Source organism: Boleophthalmus pectinirostris, unplaced genomic scaffold, assembly GCF_026225935.1.
Source record: "Boleophthalmus pectinirostris isolate CB_2022bp ecotype Guang Dong unplaced genomic scaffold, ASM2622593v1 HiC_scaffold_14, whole genome shotgun sequence".
Lineage (NCBI taxonomy): Eukaryota > Metazoa > Chordata > Actinopteri > Gobiiformes > Gobiidae > Boleophthalmus > Boleophthalmus pectinirostris.
In genome coordinates, this window is record NW_026571047.1 from 21,843,257 (window position 1) to 21,860,431 (window position 17,175).

Here is a 17,175-nt window from a genome sequence, read left to right on the forward strand (position 1 = left end):
TGGTATTTAAGGCCAATAATAAATCTCTACCTCAAAGCATTCAAAAGCTTTTCATTGAGAGGGAAGCGGTTTGTATTGTAATTTGAGACACAAAACAGACTTCAAATCAGTGAGCGTAAGGACAACTAAGAAAAGATTTTGTTCTTCAGTATGTGGAATTTGGAACTTGATCAAATGATAAAGAAACTGAATGCATAGAGCACAGGTGTCAAACATAAGGCCCGGGGGCCAGATCCGGCCCTCCAAGACCTTTAATGTGGCCCTTGGGTGATTTTCTACTAAAATATTTTAATGATATTTTCTATTAAAATCTTGTTAATTTTCTGTGGTGTTTATCATAGCAGTGTCTCCAGTGTCTCTGTACGTGGCCCCTCCCACCAGAGCAGCACAAATGAAGACCTGTCTCTTTCCAAACGCTCTTAAAGGACGATCGTTTTGACTGTTGACCGTGACACCCTCATCAACAAAATGTCCAACATGAGAAAAGTGGAGCCAAGTGCAGGATTTTACAAGAAAAATTTACTTATTCCTGTTTACATACAAGTTCATGTTAAAACATTGTGTTGAAATTGAGTTTTTCTTCAAGTTTCAGGTTGTTCATAATATTACAATAAGAAAGAGTTCACCAGTTAAAAAAGATTTCTGTAATAGATTTGTGTTTCTCTGCACAAATATTTAACTTATTGTTATTTTTGGGGTTTATATGACATGAGTTTTCTGATCCGGACACTTTGGGATCAAAGTAGGTTGGATATGGCCCCCGGACCAAAATGAGTTTGACACCCCTGGCATAGAGTATGTTTTTTAAAGGAATGAACAATGAACTGTCAAATGCTTTGGGTATCTTGAAAGGCGCTATATAAATGCCATGATTAATTAATTAATTAAAGGTTCATTGTGTAGCTTTTCTACTGCTTTTGTTCATAGATATGTTTTTACTGTGTCTGGAATGTTTCACAGTATGGCATTAAACAGATCTTATAGTATATCCATAATGACGTAGCCTGATTCATGAGCCGGTTTCACTTAATAAAAACCGTCTGACCTCGCAGCATTAGGATTCGTTTGCTCATTGGTGGGCGGGTACTTTTAATTTAACCAATCGCTGCTACTTGATCGTGACATATGTAAAGCGCCGCTAACGGAGCTAACTGTTATATTAAGCTTTTCCCAAATCCCATAGGAAGAAGGACAATAACGTCTTTCCCCTTGATAAAATTCACCAAACGTTCTCTTTGTTCCGGCTTTAAATCCTTGATCTCGGGAATCATTGCCAACGCAGAATGTCTGTCTTCGTCAACATCCATCTCGTCTACAACTTCCGGGGTTCTTGTAAACCGTTGAGTGTATTCTGATTCTTGACCTAGTCGCTGGAGAGAAATGAAATTGAGCGGAGGCACTAGGTGGGTTCAGCCTGGCTAATAATGACAAAGCGGTGCCACCAAGTTAGATCTGTGGAGAAGCAAGCCCGTTTACGGTAAGAACCCGTGTTTTTTAAAGTTTATAGCTTTGCAGTAACAACACCTGTGATTCAATAAATGCAAGACCGATCATTTAATGCCATATTCTGGTACATTCCAAAGCAATAATATCTCCATGGAGACAAATAAACAATGGAGCCTCCACCAGATAAAGACCCACAGTGCATCTAAGGAAAAAAAAAGGACCTTAATAGAAATTTTGTCCAACTTTTTAATGAAAAAATACAATAAACAAGAATTCAAAATATTAAATGAGCGATTCCGAGATTGACTGTTAAGATATTTGTTCACTCTAATTGAAATTAACACCAAAAAGCCAAAAGAGCATAACCCAAACATTAATTAAATCCTTTATACATGCACACACGAGAGCAAAGGCAGACAGATAAAACTGACAGACGATTCAATGCCTGCCGCAGATGAAATGTTAGATATCACTGAATGCAGGAATCAGCCTAAAGCTACTTGTTTAATTTGAATTTTTCTTACGCAGCCTTGTCAAAACAGATCCTTGTAGTGGGAGGTGAAGCACTTGCCACCGTTTGCCGTCTCTGCTGCCGTCCCACATGTTCAGAGCAGAGAGCCTGTCTAACCTGCAGCCATGTTGTTCCGGTTTCCACGGTAACCACATGCAGTTTGTTTGAACAAGTTTTCCAGGGATTTTCACCTTTTGTTTCATGAATACAAAGTTGGAAGAGGAGGGAACGGTGATGGTAATGAGACAAGCAGGGGTTTTACAAGTTCAGAAACGTGTGATACAAGTTGTTTGGGAGTTTGTTATTTTTTAAAGCTCAAATAATTCAGATTGTTTAAACAGGATCTTATTATAAAATGGAAGAAGCTACTTAATTAGGCTGTCATTTTTGCCATACAAAAAAGAACTATTATTATTATTATTATTATCATTTATTAAAGGTGCATTGTGTAACTTTTTTGGTGGACGGTCTCTTAAATGCTTTACCCAATGGAGATGTTATTGCTTTGTCTGGAATGTCACAGTATGGCATTAAACCTTTCTATCATCATGGAAACCAAACCAGGCCAAGTTACAGGTCAGATCTGTGGAGAGGCAACCCCGCTCACATGCCTGTTTTTCTAGGTATTTTTGTTTTTCTAGGTATTTCTATTTCTTTTTATATTTCTATTTTCTTTTATATTATTATTATTATTATTATTATTATTATTATTATTATTATTATTATTATTATCATCTTTTCTTTTTTATTTATATTTTATTTTATATTTATATTTTATATCTATATGTATTTTCTGGTATTTTAGGTATTCTAGGTATTTCTGTTTTTCTAGGTATTTTTGAGCAATAAAACCATGTAGTCTAATGAGGTTCATTTGGTCTTCCGATAATTTATGTTATTAGGTTCTTTTTTCAGATCAAGAGTTCGTTTTCATACCTGACAGTTTCGGCTGCTCACTTCGGTCTTCCTCAGAGTGGTCACGTGATGTTATTGTAACGTGTCCAGTCAGCTTATTTATACAGGTTTTGGCGCTGTCGTCCTACCAGTGGAGGGACTATAAACTGGGACGAGGGGGCTTTTTTACTCTCACACACCTGGGATACTGTCCTGAGGAAGTTGGACTGCAGATGGCGCTGTGACCCTGCCTCCACCGATAGGAAGACAGCGCCAAAACCTGTTTAACCCTTACATACTAGTCATTAGTAAAAATACACTAATCATCATTCTCTGATCCCGAAATTTGATGACTTTTCCTAAATTTGGCCAAAGTACACAAAAATGAAAATATTTAAAAATGTTATACTTTTGTACAAGTGCTACAAATTTTTGAACACCGAGGCTGGTTCGGGTCAATTTTGATCCATATCTATTGAGATGGATTTTAGCTCTATCAGCACGGGTCAAATGAAGCAAAATAGAAGTTTTAGGGAATCTTGAAACTGTGAAACTGTACAGACCATGTTTGTGTGTATTTTTTTATGGGACAGTGGTGGCAGAGTTCAAGAGTTCCTGATCATCATGTTTATGGTGCACATAAGGAACAGAAGTCAAAGGGGGAGGGAGAGATTTTCTTCTAAGTTTGTTTTCACACAGGACTAAATAGATCTGTGGTTCAAAATTTGGTATAGACACTTACTATGAAGGAATTCTTGGTCCGGGTCAAATTTGACCCCAAACATACTGTGAAGTCTAAAGAAATGAACAGTTTGTAAGGGTTAAATCAGTGGACCGAATAGAATAGAATATTGAAATATCGATATATCGCATCGTTTAATGTGATGATACAGTATCGATATCAGGGACTGCTGTATCGATATATCGCCAAGAGTATTTTTTGGTATATTTTACGAAATTATTTTGTTACAGTGCTACAGTTTTGTTGTTTGTTTAGTGGAAGGAAACTCGTTTTTGCGACACATTTGACATTTTCACTGTTTTGATAATTAAATGTTTGTGTTTCATATTAATTTTGTACAAAAAGTGGTTTAACAAAGACTTTTAATATCACAGCCATGATTTAGCCTTTACTTCGTATCGAATTTGAAATATATCGTATTGAATCGAAAGTGCACCATATCGAGGTATGTATCATATCGCGGCCTATGTAACGAGGTATGTATCGTATCGCGGCCTATGTAACGAGGTATGTATCGTATCGTGGCCTACGGATCGAGGTATGTATCGGATCGTGGCTTGTGTATAGAGGTATGTATCGTATCATGGCTTATGTATCGAGATATGTATCGTATCGTGGCCTATGTATCCAAGTATGTATCATATCGGCAATTTCTAAATGATACCCAGCCCTAATCACATGACCATTCTGAGGAAGAGCGCTGGTGAGCAGTCGAAACTGTCAAGTATGAAAACAAACTCTTTGTCTGAAAAAAGAACCGAATAACAAAAAAAACATATGTAATTCAATAAAGTAGTACGTAAAATATATCACTCATTTTAAAAGATCTTTGGCTTTTTTTTTTTGCCCTAACAAGATGAAACTTGGCACTGCACACTCCTGTACCATTAGGATGACTCCCTCTGAATTTGAGATCAGTCGGATGAGTGGTTCGAGAGTTATGCGTGGAACAGACAAACAAACCAACAGACAGACTTTTCTTGCATTAATAGATAGATAAAAGATAGATCAGTTTAATGTCATACTGTGGAACATTCGAGGCAGAGCAATGACATTTCCATAGAAACAAGAAGAGAGTGCACCTTTAAAGAACACATATTGTACTTGAGCTTGCTGTACAGTTATAATCTACGACACGGGGATCATTATGTTATAATTTGCACATTTTAAAACGACTCAAAAAAAGAAAACTGCAGTATCCAATGGGAGTAAACTTCATTTCAACAAAGAGTCAGCAACTTATAGATAGCTGCAGATCATGGTAATGAGAACCTGATTTTGTTTTTCATTTGTACCAAAATGACTTCGCAACACTGCCAACTCACCCATTAAGAAAATAAAATTGGTAACATACAACTCCAGGTATGTTTTTGATGAGTTAACAACATTATAACAATTCTTAAAGCTCACAAGAGTCAATTTTGCCTAATATTGAACCTTTAAATCTGTTATGTCTATTGTAAATTCTTGTTTTAATGATAGTCACATCCAAAATATTCTTCAAGCTAATTCTTAATAATATAAACGTAACTACAAAGAGCATTTTACATTGAAACAGCGTTCAATTTAATTACTTTTTTAAACATCCGAAACCATTCAAAATCAATCCCATGAATCATTTGTTTATTTCTTTTTCAGTATAAAACCAAAAAAAACAAAGAAAAAAAACAAGTATTTTCTTCATTATTTGTCTCTAAAACCAAAATAACTGAACAGACTGAACCAGGACTGAACCAGGACTGAACCAGGACTACACCAGGTTCAGGACCAGACCGGAACCAAAACGGGACTGAGACCAGGACTTAGACCAGAACCAGACCAGGACCGAGACTGGGACCAAACATAAAATCAAAATGTCTGGTCCCGGTCTCAGTTCTACTCTGGTCCCAATATCAGTCCCGGTCTGGTCCCGGTCTGGTCCCAGTCTCAGTCCCGGACTCAGTCACGGTCTTGTCCCAGTCTGGTCCCAATCTGGTCCTGGTCCTGGCCTCAGTCCTGGTCTCAGTCCTATTCTGGTCCTGTTCCCGGTCTCAGTTCTGGTCTCATTTCTGCTCTGGTCCTGGTCTCAATCCCGGTCTGGTTCTGGTCTGGTCCCGGACCTGGTTTAGTCCTGGTTCAGTCCTGATTCAGTCCGTATGCGGCGCAAAAGTCCGGCATCACAGTTTAAATCATGAAAACTGAAAAAAAAACAAATCGTTATCCGTTTTTTCATTTTGGTTTTGGATACAAATAATGAAGAAAACAGTTATTTCTTAGTTTTCTTATTTTTGGTTTTAACAAATGAATGAACGAATGGTACACGGACTAAAACCAACTCCCTCATATGTTGATCCTGTAGCACATACTGAGAAACACTGATTAACACAACAAGAAACAATCTAGTACACAACAACTTCATTAGTAAAGCTTCTGCCCCAACCATTTGCAAACAGCTCCTATATGAGGCCATTATATCTTTAGTGCACACACAGATATTGCTTTACCCTTGTAAGCAGATTCACACAGATGTAAACTCCTAAGAACGTGTGGGTGGCTGTAATATCGACAACAAAAAATAACGCTATCAAAGCTCATTAGCGGCAGCGCGGGGCGGACCCGAGGGACCACGCCAGGTTCAGGCCAAAGTCTGTGAAGGAGAAATCAGCTGTCACCATGGAGATGTGTGTGTCTGTCATATGCATCAAGCCAATTAACATGATTATAGAAATGTGTAAAGCATGGGCGGAGAGAGAAGAGGGGTCGGAGGGTATACAGGAGAATGCTGTTTTTCTTTCAGATACGGGAATTTGAATATGGTATTGTAATACGTGACCAACCACAGATAAAAGTTTATGTATGGAAGCGACACCACAGATAAGTGCATTCTGTTTTGCTGTTTTATTTGTTATTACTTAGAGGTCAGGTTCAGTTACAGCTCTGGTCTTTCAGGTTAGTGGTTCAATTCCCAGTTTCTCTTCCATCAAATTATATTCCAAAAGCCAAAAGAATGTTGGTGAGTAGTTTCTATATGTCTAAGGCGACGTTCAGACTGCAGGGCTTAATGCTCAATTCTGATTTTTTTGCGAGGTCGTTCATATTCCCAATAAAATGCGACTTGTATGTGATCTCCAGTGTGAACTTTAAATGCCCCAAAAGTGTCCCGCACGTTTATTGGAGGACGTGCTCAGTGTTTACGGAAGTCGCCGAAACGCTGGGCTTGTCTCCTAAAATACGGTCCAGTTCTTCGTAAAATGGACAGGTTACACATCCATGACCGCTTCATTTGATTGAGTCTTTAGCCTCCTTTGGCTTAGCCTGATTCATCAGCCGGTTTCACTTTGTGGAAACCGTCTGATCTCGCAGCATTAGGATTCGTTCTCTCGACGGTAGGTGGGTAAATTTTTTAAATTATACTAATACTTTTTAAAAACTTTAACCAACCGCTGCTATTTGGTCGGGAGGTATGTAATGCACCACTAACGGGGCTAACTGGTATATTAAGCTTTTCCCAAATCCCGTAGGAAGAAGGACAATAACGTCTTTCCCCTTGATAAAATTCACCAAACATTCTCTTTGTTCCAGCTTTAAATCCTTGATCACAACAACAGAATGTATGTCTCTTCTCTACTTGGCTGGTGCCCGAACTCACACTTCTGGAGTCCTTGCAAACCGTCTAGTGTATTCCGATTCCTGACCTAGTCACTGGAGAGAAATGAAACTGAGGCACTAGGTGGCACCAGCCTGGTTATCTTTGGCTCTCAGGCTCTTTATTTTTCATTGACATTGGAGCCAGGGTGCCTGTATCCATGCTTGGTAATTTCTTTGGCAATCACTGCCCAGTTCCGATAAGACCTCTCCAATTTGGCCCGAATACAGCAATCCCCTCAAATATGAATTAACTCGCTAACCTCGCTTTCCCTCCATTGACTAGACTCTGAGCCTCCATTGATCAGACTCCAAGCCTGACGTGTAGGTGGGATGAATGTGACCTGTCCGTTTAGATTGAAATCGTATGTCAAAAGATTGAATATATATCGGTTTTAGGAGCACATATCCATGTGACATTTGAAAATATTGGATCTGTGTCATTCAGACTGTCATTAAAAGATCAGATACAGGTTGCATAGGGGCAAAAAAACAGATTTGGGTCACTTCAGGTTGCAGTCTGAACGTAGCCTAAGTGCCCTGAAACTGAACGGGCATTGTCCATTGCCTTGCTCTAGATTAGATTACACTGATTGCATTAAAGGTCCTACATTACCCAAAACTGACTCTTGTGATCTTTAAGCCATGTTAGAATGTTGTTACCTCCTCAAAAACAGACCCAGAGTTGTGTTTTGATTCATTCACACATGTTTGAGCAATCCTGCATTATTAATCTGTTTACATCTCCAAAGCTCCAAATGCTCAGTTCCATCTTATGATTTCACGCACTGGTAGTTTTCAAGGTAAAATGTACTTTTTAACTTCGGTCAGTAGAGATTGGCAATTCCAGGTCTTGAATTATCCAAATGATTCTAATGAAGGTGTATTGAGTGGAGCGATTCCTGATTATATGGTGCTGAAAATGCTTCTTCACACCAGGTTTATCCAGTTAGGAACCATATGGAAACAAGGACCTCTCAAACATTTAGAGCCAGAACAGGGACTAAATAGAAAGAGCTAACGGTTCAAAATAAACCACGTTCCTCACTCATGGTTCAGTATCTGGTACCGGGCCTTTAATGTGGAATCTGTTTGAGTCCAGGGTTGCTCAGGGCGACAGTTCTCTGAAGCCAAGAAACCTAACAGCATCAAGAATGAAGTTTCACTGCTGCCTATTGATACTTGCCCTACAAACTTGTAACCTGGTATCTGTATAGTTTTGGTTTGGGTTGATATGTTGTTTGAAGAGTGTATGAAGATATGTTTTTGTTTTTTTTTTGTCTCTGCTGAACAAAAGGTAGCTGATAACTTGAAAACTACTTCTTGGTGATATAAAAACAGAGCATTTTCGAGCTTTGGAGATGTATTCAGGCTAATAATAAAGGATTACTGAAACAAAACACAACTCTGAGGACTACGTAACAGCATTATTGGTAGATAGAGACATGCACATCCAACAAAAATTGTGACTGCGTGCTGCGTCCAAAGACAAAAACAGTACAAAAAAAAGGAAAGAGATCCGCACTGCAGTTCTTTGACGCTCCCAAATTTTTATTTCAATGAAGTAACAGCATTATAACATGACTTAAAGCTCACAAGAGTCAATTTTGTGCAATACAGGACCTTTAAAGTCTTGTACAGATCAGTATTTTTCTCCTTCTCTGCCAAGTATTTCAGTTAAAGCAGATACAAAAGGAAGATGGACAATGTTTTTTTTTCTAGAGGAGGGTCCATCACCTACTTTCCCCGCGATGGAAATATGATGTTTTGTTTGGAATGTTCCACAATATGGCGTTAAAGTGCAATCTGTTTGAGTCCAGGGTTGCTCAGGGTGTCAGTTTTCTGAAGTCAGAAACGTAACCGCATCAAGAATGAAGTTTCACTGCTGCCTATTGAAAACATGCCCTACAAACTTGGAACGTGGTATCTGAAGTTTTTGGTAAAAGACAAGATCATATGTTGTTTTGAAGCATGTATGAAGAAGTGCTTGAAACCTGAAAGTAACTAACCTCTGAAAGGCACTGCACCAACTGTCTTAAAATGTGAAAAAAGCAGAAGTAGTTCATTTGAAACTGTTTGCAAAGTCAAACATGATACCTCACATTCTTAAAGGTGCACCGTGTAACTTTTCTGTTGGAGAGTCCGCCACCTGCTTGCCTCCATGAGGATGTTGAGTGTTTTGCATTGATTATTCCACAGTATAGAAATAAACTTCACAATAGAGACATGTTAATGGTCATATCTACGGAGAATTAAGCCTGCACATGGTAAGAATTCATGTTTTTTAAGGAATTTTGAGCTATAAAACTCCTGTAACCAAACATGCAAGGGAGATATGTTTAATGGTAAATGGTCACATTTTTCTACAGCACTTTTCCACCTTGAAGGCACTCAAAGCACTTTACAATAAGGAACCACTCACCTATTCACACACCAGTGTACGCAGACACTGTGGGCAAGGTGGGTTAAGGACACAACATTCATCTGTTGGAGCTGGAATCACATCAGCCAACCTGTGGGTCAGTGGATCTGACCGCTCAACCTGTGATGTTTTATGTCGAAAACTGGATTCGAACCACCAACCTTCAGATCAGTGGGCGAATGCTCTACCAACTGAGCTACTGCCGCCCAATGCTCAACTATGGAATATTCCAAGCAAAGAAATCAGATATACAAGGTAAGGATGGGCATGATTAGTCGACTAATCGATATTTTATCATCAAGAATTTCGTTGATCTCGTTCATTTTTAATTGACAAACCGAATGTAGTGTAGCGTAAGGAGACGAGGCTGCGTCTGACACAAACACTGGAGTTGTGACTCACAGTCTCACGTTTGGGCTCTGGCTCCTTGGAGACACTGTACCACTCAGTGAAAGTGTGTTTACATGTACATCAGTGTCCCGGGTATGATCGGGTTTTTGGAGTGTCCTGGTTTTGTCTTGGTGCATGTTTGTGCTGGTGCATAAAGTTGAGTGTGCATGCGTCCAAAACACTTTTCAGTCTTTTCATCACAACAGTAGACAAAATAAGTGACCAGCATAAATAAAGTGAGTGAAATGACTAAGAGCTAAGAGCAGGGCTTAAAGTTTATGCAAATTAGCCATGTGGTTTTAAGTTTCATTTCTGTAAAACGTAAACAAATGTGTCAAATCTGCATTAAACACATTATAATGTCAAACGGGCTGATGTGGCTCTAGAGTGGTTACAGTTTATACATTGTAAAGTTGAGTTTATTTATGCAGATTAGTAATGGTAATAATAACGGTGATCATTTTAATATAAAAACATTGATGATTAACTGAAATGTGATTGTTAATTCTCCCGACGATCGATTAAAAAAAAAAAATTATCAAAAGCTTATCCCTAATACATGGAGACAAGAAAGTAGCAGAATATCCATTTTAGAAGTTGCACAGTGCACCTATCGTACTTCAAATATTTTAATCTTTGCGATTTGCTAATTGTGTCCATTCAAATTGTGATTTAGATTCGATTGCGATTAAAGGGCCTTTATTTCAGCCCTGGAATTGCCAGTCTCTACTAAACAGGAGGTAAACGGTAGCTGCAAACCTGAAAATTACCGCTCCATGACATTACAAGAACAGAGCATGTTGAGCTTTGGAGATGTAGACAGACTAATAATAACGTGCCAAACAACTGTGTGAAAGAAACAAACACAACTCCAGGTCTGTTTTTTGAGGTGGTAACAACATTTTAACATGGCTTAAAGCTCACAAGAGTCAATTTTGTGTAGTATAGGACCTTTAATCTCGGAGCCCTACTTTATTTTATCTGTACTGCTGCAAGACAACTTTTACTTTATTACATGAAAATATCTGGGCGCCAGTCACTTTAACAGCACAAGCTCAGGACTTAAATGAAATCTTGTCTGCTCATAAGCCAGTATCTGACAGGTGGTCCTCCTAGCCCTGTATTAACCTCTTTAGGACCTAGGGACAATCCAGCCCTCAGCCCTAACCTTCACAGCGACTTTACAGCGCTCCCCCCTCCCCCCTCCTCTAACGCTGTCCCTTATATAATGAATACCATTAACCTTTAGCGGAGATGGCGCGCGCTTGCAGCAGGTGGGAGGAAGGGGGAGCCTGCGAGCGACGGACGGACGGAGAGAGGGAGGGAGCGAGGGAGAGTGTCCGACAGAGATTGATTGATGTTCCCTTGGTCAGCGCACTCCGTCAGATCCCCTTTAATTAGTGGGCATGATGAGAAGAGGAGGAGAGGGTCTGAATGGTACGGCGAAGGAGAGGGGCGATGGAGAGGTTGTAATTGAAGGAGGGAAAGATGAAGAGATAGAGCGTGATTGGCAACAGTATAATCCCTTGGACACGGCTAAAGTGCAAGAGAAAGAGAGAGAGGAGGAGGAGGAGAAGGGAGGAGTGGTACAAGTGGAGGTGGGGCCAAGGTTAGCGCCTACATAAGGACAATGGACCGAGATGGTAATCACTAACTAAAATCGCTAAATTGGAAAGATAAAAATGGGGTATTGCTGTATTATATGCTGGTCTGATACCATTCGCGGAGATAAAGAGTTGTATGTAAAGGGATGACGGAGGTTGTTGATTTAAAGAATACATACTGTACTTGAGCCTGCAATATAGTTATAATCAGGAGTGTAGTGGGCGTGGTACACATGGGTATGTTGTCCAACGTGAGATATAAAAAAACAACCAATACAAAATAAAAATGTCAAACTGGAGCTTTTGGCAATGGTGAAAACAATCTGCATAGGCTCATGATACCTGCACTACTGTCCTATAGTGACCTGACACATGAGGGACCAGGACTGAACCAGAACTGAACCAGGACTGAGTGTTGGGACAGGCCCGGAGGTGCGCCCACCTTGTCCGTCGGGTGACCACAGGAGAAAATATCAGTGAAGAGCTCCAAGCCCCATCGCTCTTTGTGGACACCCTGCTCCGCGGACTCTGGGTTCTCCCTCTCGCTGTCAAGTCCAAGATTAGTCCTGGTTTAGTCCTGGTTTAGTCCTGGTTTAGTCCTAGTTTAGATCTGGTTTAGTCTTGGTTTAGTCCTGGTGTAGTCATGGTTTAGTCCTGGTTTGGTCCTGGTTCAGTTCTGGTTTAGTCCTGTTTTAGTCCTGGTTTAGTCCTGGTTCAGTTCTGGTTTAGTCCTGTTTTAGTCCTGTTTTAGTCCTGGTCTAGTCCTGGTTTAGATCTGGTTTGGTCCTCGTTTAGACCTGGTTTAGTCCTGGTTTAGTCCTGGTTCAGTCCTAGTTTAATCCTGGTTTAGACCAGATTTAATCCTAGTTTAGTCCTGGTTTAGACCTGGTTTAGTCCTGGTTTAGACCTGTTTTAGTCCTGTTTTAGTCCTGTTTTAGTCCTGGTTTAGACCTGGTTTAGACCTGGTTTGGTCCTCGTTTAGACCTGGTTTAGACCTGGTTTAGACCTGGTTTAGTCCTGGTTCAGTCCTAGTTTAGTCATGGTTTAGTCCTGGTTTAGACCTGGCTCAGTCCTGGTTCAGCTCTGGTTTAGTTCTGGCTCAGTCCTGGTTCAGCTCTGGTTTAGTTCTGGCTCAGTCCTGGTTCAGCTCTGGTTTAGTTCTGGTTCAGTCCTGGTTCATGTGTTGCAGTCTATGATTTATGTTCTGTAGGTGATTATAAACGACGTTAATGTTAATAACATGATTCTGCATCATTTTGCGTAAAACAAAACATGAAATATTACAGATTTTTACTGGGCTGGTGTCTTTATGTTTGTTTGGGGGGGATTAGGTGGGCGGCATTTATCACATCGATGACGTCACGAATCGCGCACCCCCACTTAAAAAAATCCCCACTACACCGCTGGTTATAATCAGCAACACCCCTGGATCTTTATGTCATAATTTGCACATTTTTAATCGCAATATTCATCTAAAACAACTCAATAAAAGCGACAACTCCACTGTCTTCCACATTAGAAAACGGCGGTGTCAGTGGGAGCTGATGTCGCCATAAATGTCATCACAACTAATAAATAAATGATAAACGACTATACGACGCTACGATTAAGAAAATAAAACTGGAGAATGAAGTAAGTACGGTGGAGGTGTAAACGGGGGTTGATCGGCAACATCGCATCTTTAAAATAAATGATTAAAGATTACTCAAACATGCAAAAATCACCCCAAATACAACTATGAGAGGGTAAGAAAAGAAAAGAAAACTATAACACGATTAAAAGGTCTGGAAAATCAATTAAAGTCAATAAATCTGCTTTAAATTCTTGTTCTCCTGGCTGATATAATTGTAGATAGGACACGTTTCTGCTTTTAAAATACCTTGACAAGATTTTGGAGTGAATTATTTCCATCATAACCTCAAGAATTCAAGTAAAAAACATATTTTTTCATGTTGTTTGCGCTGAAATGAATCATGGGATATGTAGTTTCTGATGTTCATAAGCTGTTGCTACTATAAACGATATTATTGTGAGACTTTTGACGGTACGATATCACGATATTTCAGTTATTGTTACATGTAACTTTTCTAGAGGAGGGTCCACCACTTTTTTCATGTTCTGTTTTGCTTGGATGTTCCACAATATGACATTAAACTTGCATATCCCCGACGAAAAGACAAGCAGGTCAGATCCATGGAGAGCCAAACCCACTCGGTAAAACACATTTTATGCATTTTCATGGCGATAAAAACATAAGGACTAAAGTAAACTAGGACTAAACCAGGACTAAACCAGGACTAAAACCAAGTCTGAACCAGGACTAAAACCAGGTCTAAACCAGGACTAAAACCAGGTCTAAAAGGACTAAACCAGGACTAAAACCAGGTAGGACTAAACCAGGACTAAACCAGGACTAAAACCAGGTCTAAACTAAGAATAAACCAGGACTAAACCAGGACTAAACCCAGGTCTGAACCAGGACTAAAACCAAGTCTGAACCAGGACTAAAACCAAGTCTGAACCAGGACTAAAACCAAGTCTGAACCAGGACTAAAACCAAGTCTGAACCAGGACTAAACCAAGTCTGAACCAGGACTAAAACCAGGACTAAACCAGACTAAACCAAAACCAAGTCTGAACCAGGACTAAAACCAAGTCTGAACCAGGACTAAAACCAAGTCTGAACCAGGACTAAAACCAAGTCTGAACCAGGACTAAAACCAAGTCTGAACCAGGACTAAAACCAAGTCTGAACCAGGACTAAAAACCAAGTCTGAACCAGGACTAAAACCAAGTCTGAACCAGGACTAAAACCAAGTCTGAACCAGGACTAAACCAAGTCTGAACCAGGACTAAACCAAGTCTGAACCAGGACTAAAACCAAGTCTGAACCAGGACTAAAACCAAGTCTGAACCAGGACTAAACCAGGACTAAACCAGGTCTAAACCAATGTCGCTGAATAAAGGCAAGATATAGTTTAAGAAGATACAGTGGGACATTCCAAAGCATCTCCATGGCAACAAGCAGAAGCTGAACTCACGTCAGAAAAGTTACATAGTGCACTTTTAAGATTAGATAAGGGGAAGGAAAATATTTATCCTGAGGCCACACACTCAAAACCGAAATACGTTTGACATTTTAATTATTATCATTGTTTTTTATACCCTTAAAATAATTATCCACGCACCAAATTTCAAATCTGTGCTTGATTATTCTTTGTCATTCGCTGTTAAACCACATTTTCAATATTGACACAATCAACATTATTTACCCTCCGCATTTCCATTTTTGATTGAACCATACTTGATATTTCTGACAGCTCCTCGTTATCGCACCCAAATCGATAATTGCGTGTTTTAAGGAGGCCTCTTTAAACCTGATTGTAGAGCCCTTTTCAATTCGACATGATGAGGGGACCGCCTTAAGAGCTGCTGCCTGCTTACGCCTCTTGTCTGGTGGAAAGGCGAATGCTGTCCGTCCAGTGGAAATCAATGTCCGGTAATTCTGTACAGGCCCAAAGGGACGGAGCACATGCTATACGTCCGGCGGTATGTCCACACACGACAGATGGTGAGGGAGATGGTGGACGGGGAAAGGACCTATGGCCACTCTCTCTTATCACGTTTCACACTCGATTTGTTCCTATTGTGTGGCTCTGAAGAAGGATGGGAATCAATGCAAGCGTCTCTGTAGCTTGGGAAGATCTACAGGCATGTACTGACTTGCATACTACTTATGTACTTACTACAGCATTTAATGGTACTTGCGTTGGTAAATCCTTGGTATTTATGCAATTATGTACCTGGAAATTTCTGCAGTGACAACCAAATGAATAAACTCAAAATACAAATTCTGAAACTGCCAGGATTTTAAAACTATTGTTGACTTTGGAACAGCCAGTTTGAGATTTAAAGTGACTGTATGTAACTTTCTGAGGGTAGCACATCACCTGCATGATTCCATGGAAACAGAAAGTTAAAATCATACTTCGGGACATTCCCCATGAGGATAGACATGTTTTACAGTCAGGTTGGCGCCACCTAGTGCCTCCACTCAATTTCATTTCTCTCCAGCGACTAGGTCAGGAATCAGAATACACTAGACCAGGGGTGTCCAAACTTTTTTCGTCAAGGGCCACATTTCTAAACACAGATGAAGCAGAGGGGCCGATCGAGGACCGTAGACTGGTGCTCAGTACAGGGAATAATTGAAATATGTGCCTGTTTATCATGTTAGAATGAGCCATCAGTCTTTATTCATGCTAAAATCCTTAAACTACACACGAAATATTAAATATTTGCTTTATCAAGGTAGATTTTCAAAAAACTTGCAGCAAAAAAATTCTTTTTAATTGATGCAAGGTCATTTGGGCCAATTACCTGGAAGCCTGAGGCCAAGAAAAATGTGTCCGAGGGCCGCATTTGGCCCCCGGCCATAGTTTGGACATGCCTGCACTAGACGGTTTGTAAGAACCCTGGAAGTTATAGACCGTGCACCAGCCAATCAGTGAAGAGCTGTGAAGCCATGACATCAGACTCAAGCACCTGACTGGGTCCATTTTGTGGTACAACACAAGAGTAAACAAAGCGGTCGAGATGGATGTAGACAAAGACAGACATTCTGTGTTGACAACGGTTCCCGAGAACGAGGATTTAAAGCCAGAACAAAGAGAATGTTTGGTGAATTTTATCAAGGGGAAAGACATTATTGTCCTTCTTCCTACAGGATTTGACAATTACATATGTCATGACCAAAACCAGCGATTGGTTAAATAAAAAAAGTACCTGCCTACCGTCGAGCGAACGAATCCTAATGTTGCGAGGTCAGACGGTTTCCACGATTTGAAACTGGCTGATGAATCAGGCTATAAGTTTTAGTGTGTTATATTATAGCGAAAGGTAGAGGCCCTCTACCTGAAATGTTGAGGGCCGGTGTGGCCATACCGGCGTGTAAAAGCCTGATCGCATCAGATCTCAGAAGCTAAGCAGGGCTGGGCCTGGTTAGGACTTGGATGGGAGACCACTGGAAAAATCTGGTGCCACGGTGGGGCACCAGTGGGGTTGTTGTGTCCTTAGGCAAGACACTTCACCCACATTGTCTAGTATGAAAGTGGTGTGTGTGAGTGCATGGTGGTGGTCGGAGGGACGATGGCGCCGATTGGCATGGCAGCTGTACTTCTGTCAGTCTGCCCCAGGGCAGGTGTGGCTACAACAGTAGCTTGCCATCACTAGGTGTAGAGTGAATGGATAATGCTGAATAATGCTCTGTACAGTGTATTTGTGACATATGTCTGTGAAAAGTGCTATATAAATAAAGACTTACATATATACCAGAACAAGTAAGAGTCAGGTTTGTGGAAATGCAAACCCATTCACAGTAAGGATAAAGTTTTTCAATGCAATTAACGGGTTCATAATGAAACAAATTTTAAAAAAAAAAGTTACATACTGGGGCTTTAAGCAGTAAAATGCAAATAAAACAAGTTACTTGTACCAAATATACAATCCTGATATAACTTATACCTTTATAACTTTCCACTAT

At 40.1% G+C, this 17,175-nt stretch overlaps 1 protein-coding gene and 1 pseudogene across 1 annotated transcript in view; one reads left to right on the forward strand and one right to left on the reverse strand.

The window, feature by feature from the left end:
* Positions 1-17,175, reverse strand: part of sdk2b (sidekick cell adhesion molecule 2b) — a 277,914-nt gene that overhangs the window by 247,016 nt on the left and 13,723 nt on the right. The gene's annotated exons all lie outside the window — the stretch shown is intronic.
* Positions 16,564-16,681, forward strand: LOC129407961 (5S ribosomal RNA; annotated as a pseudogene).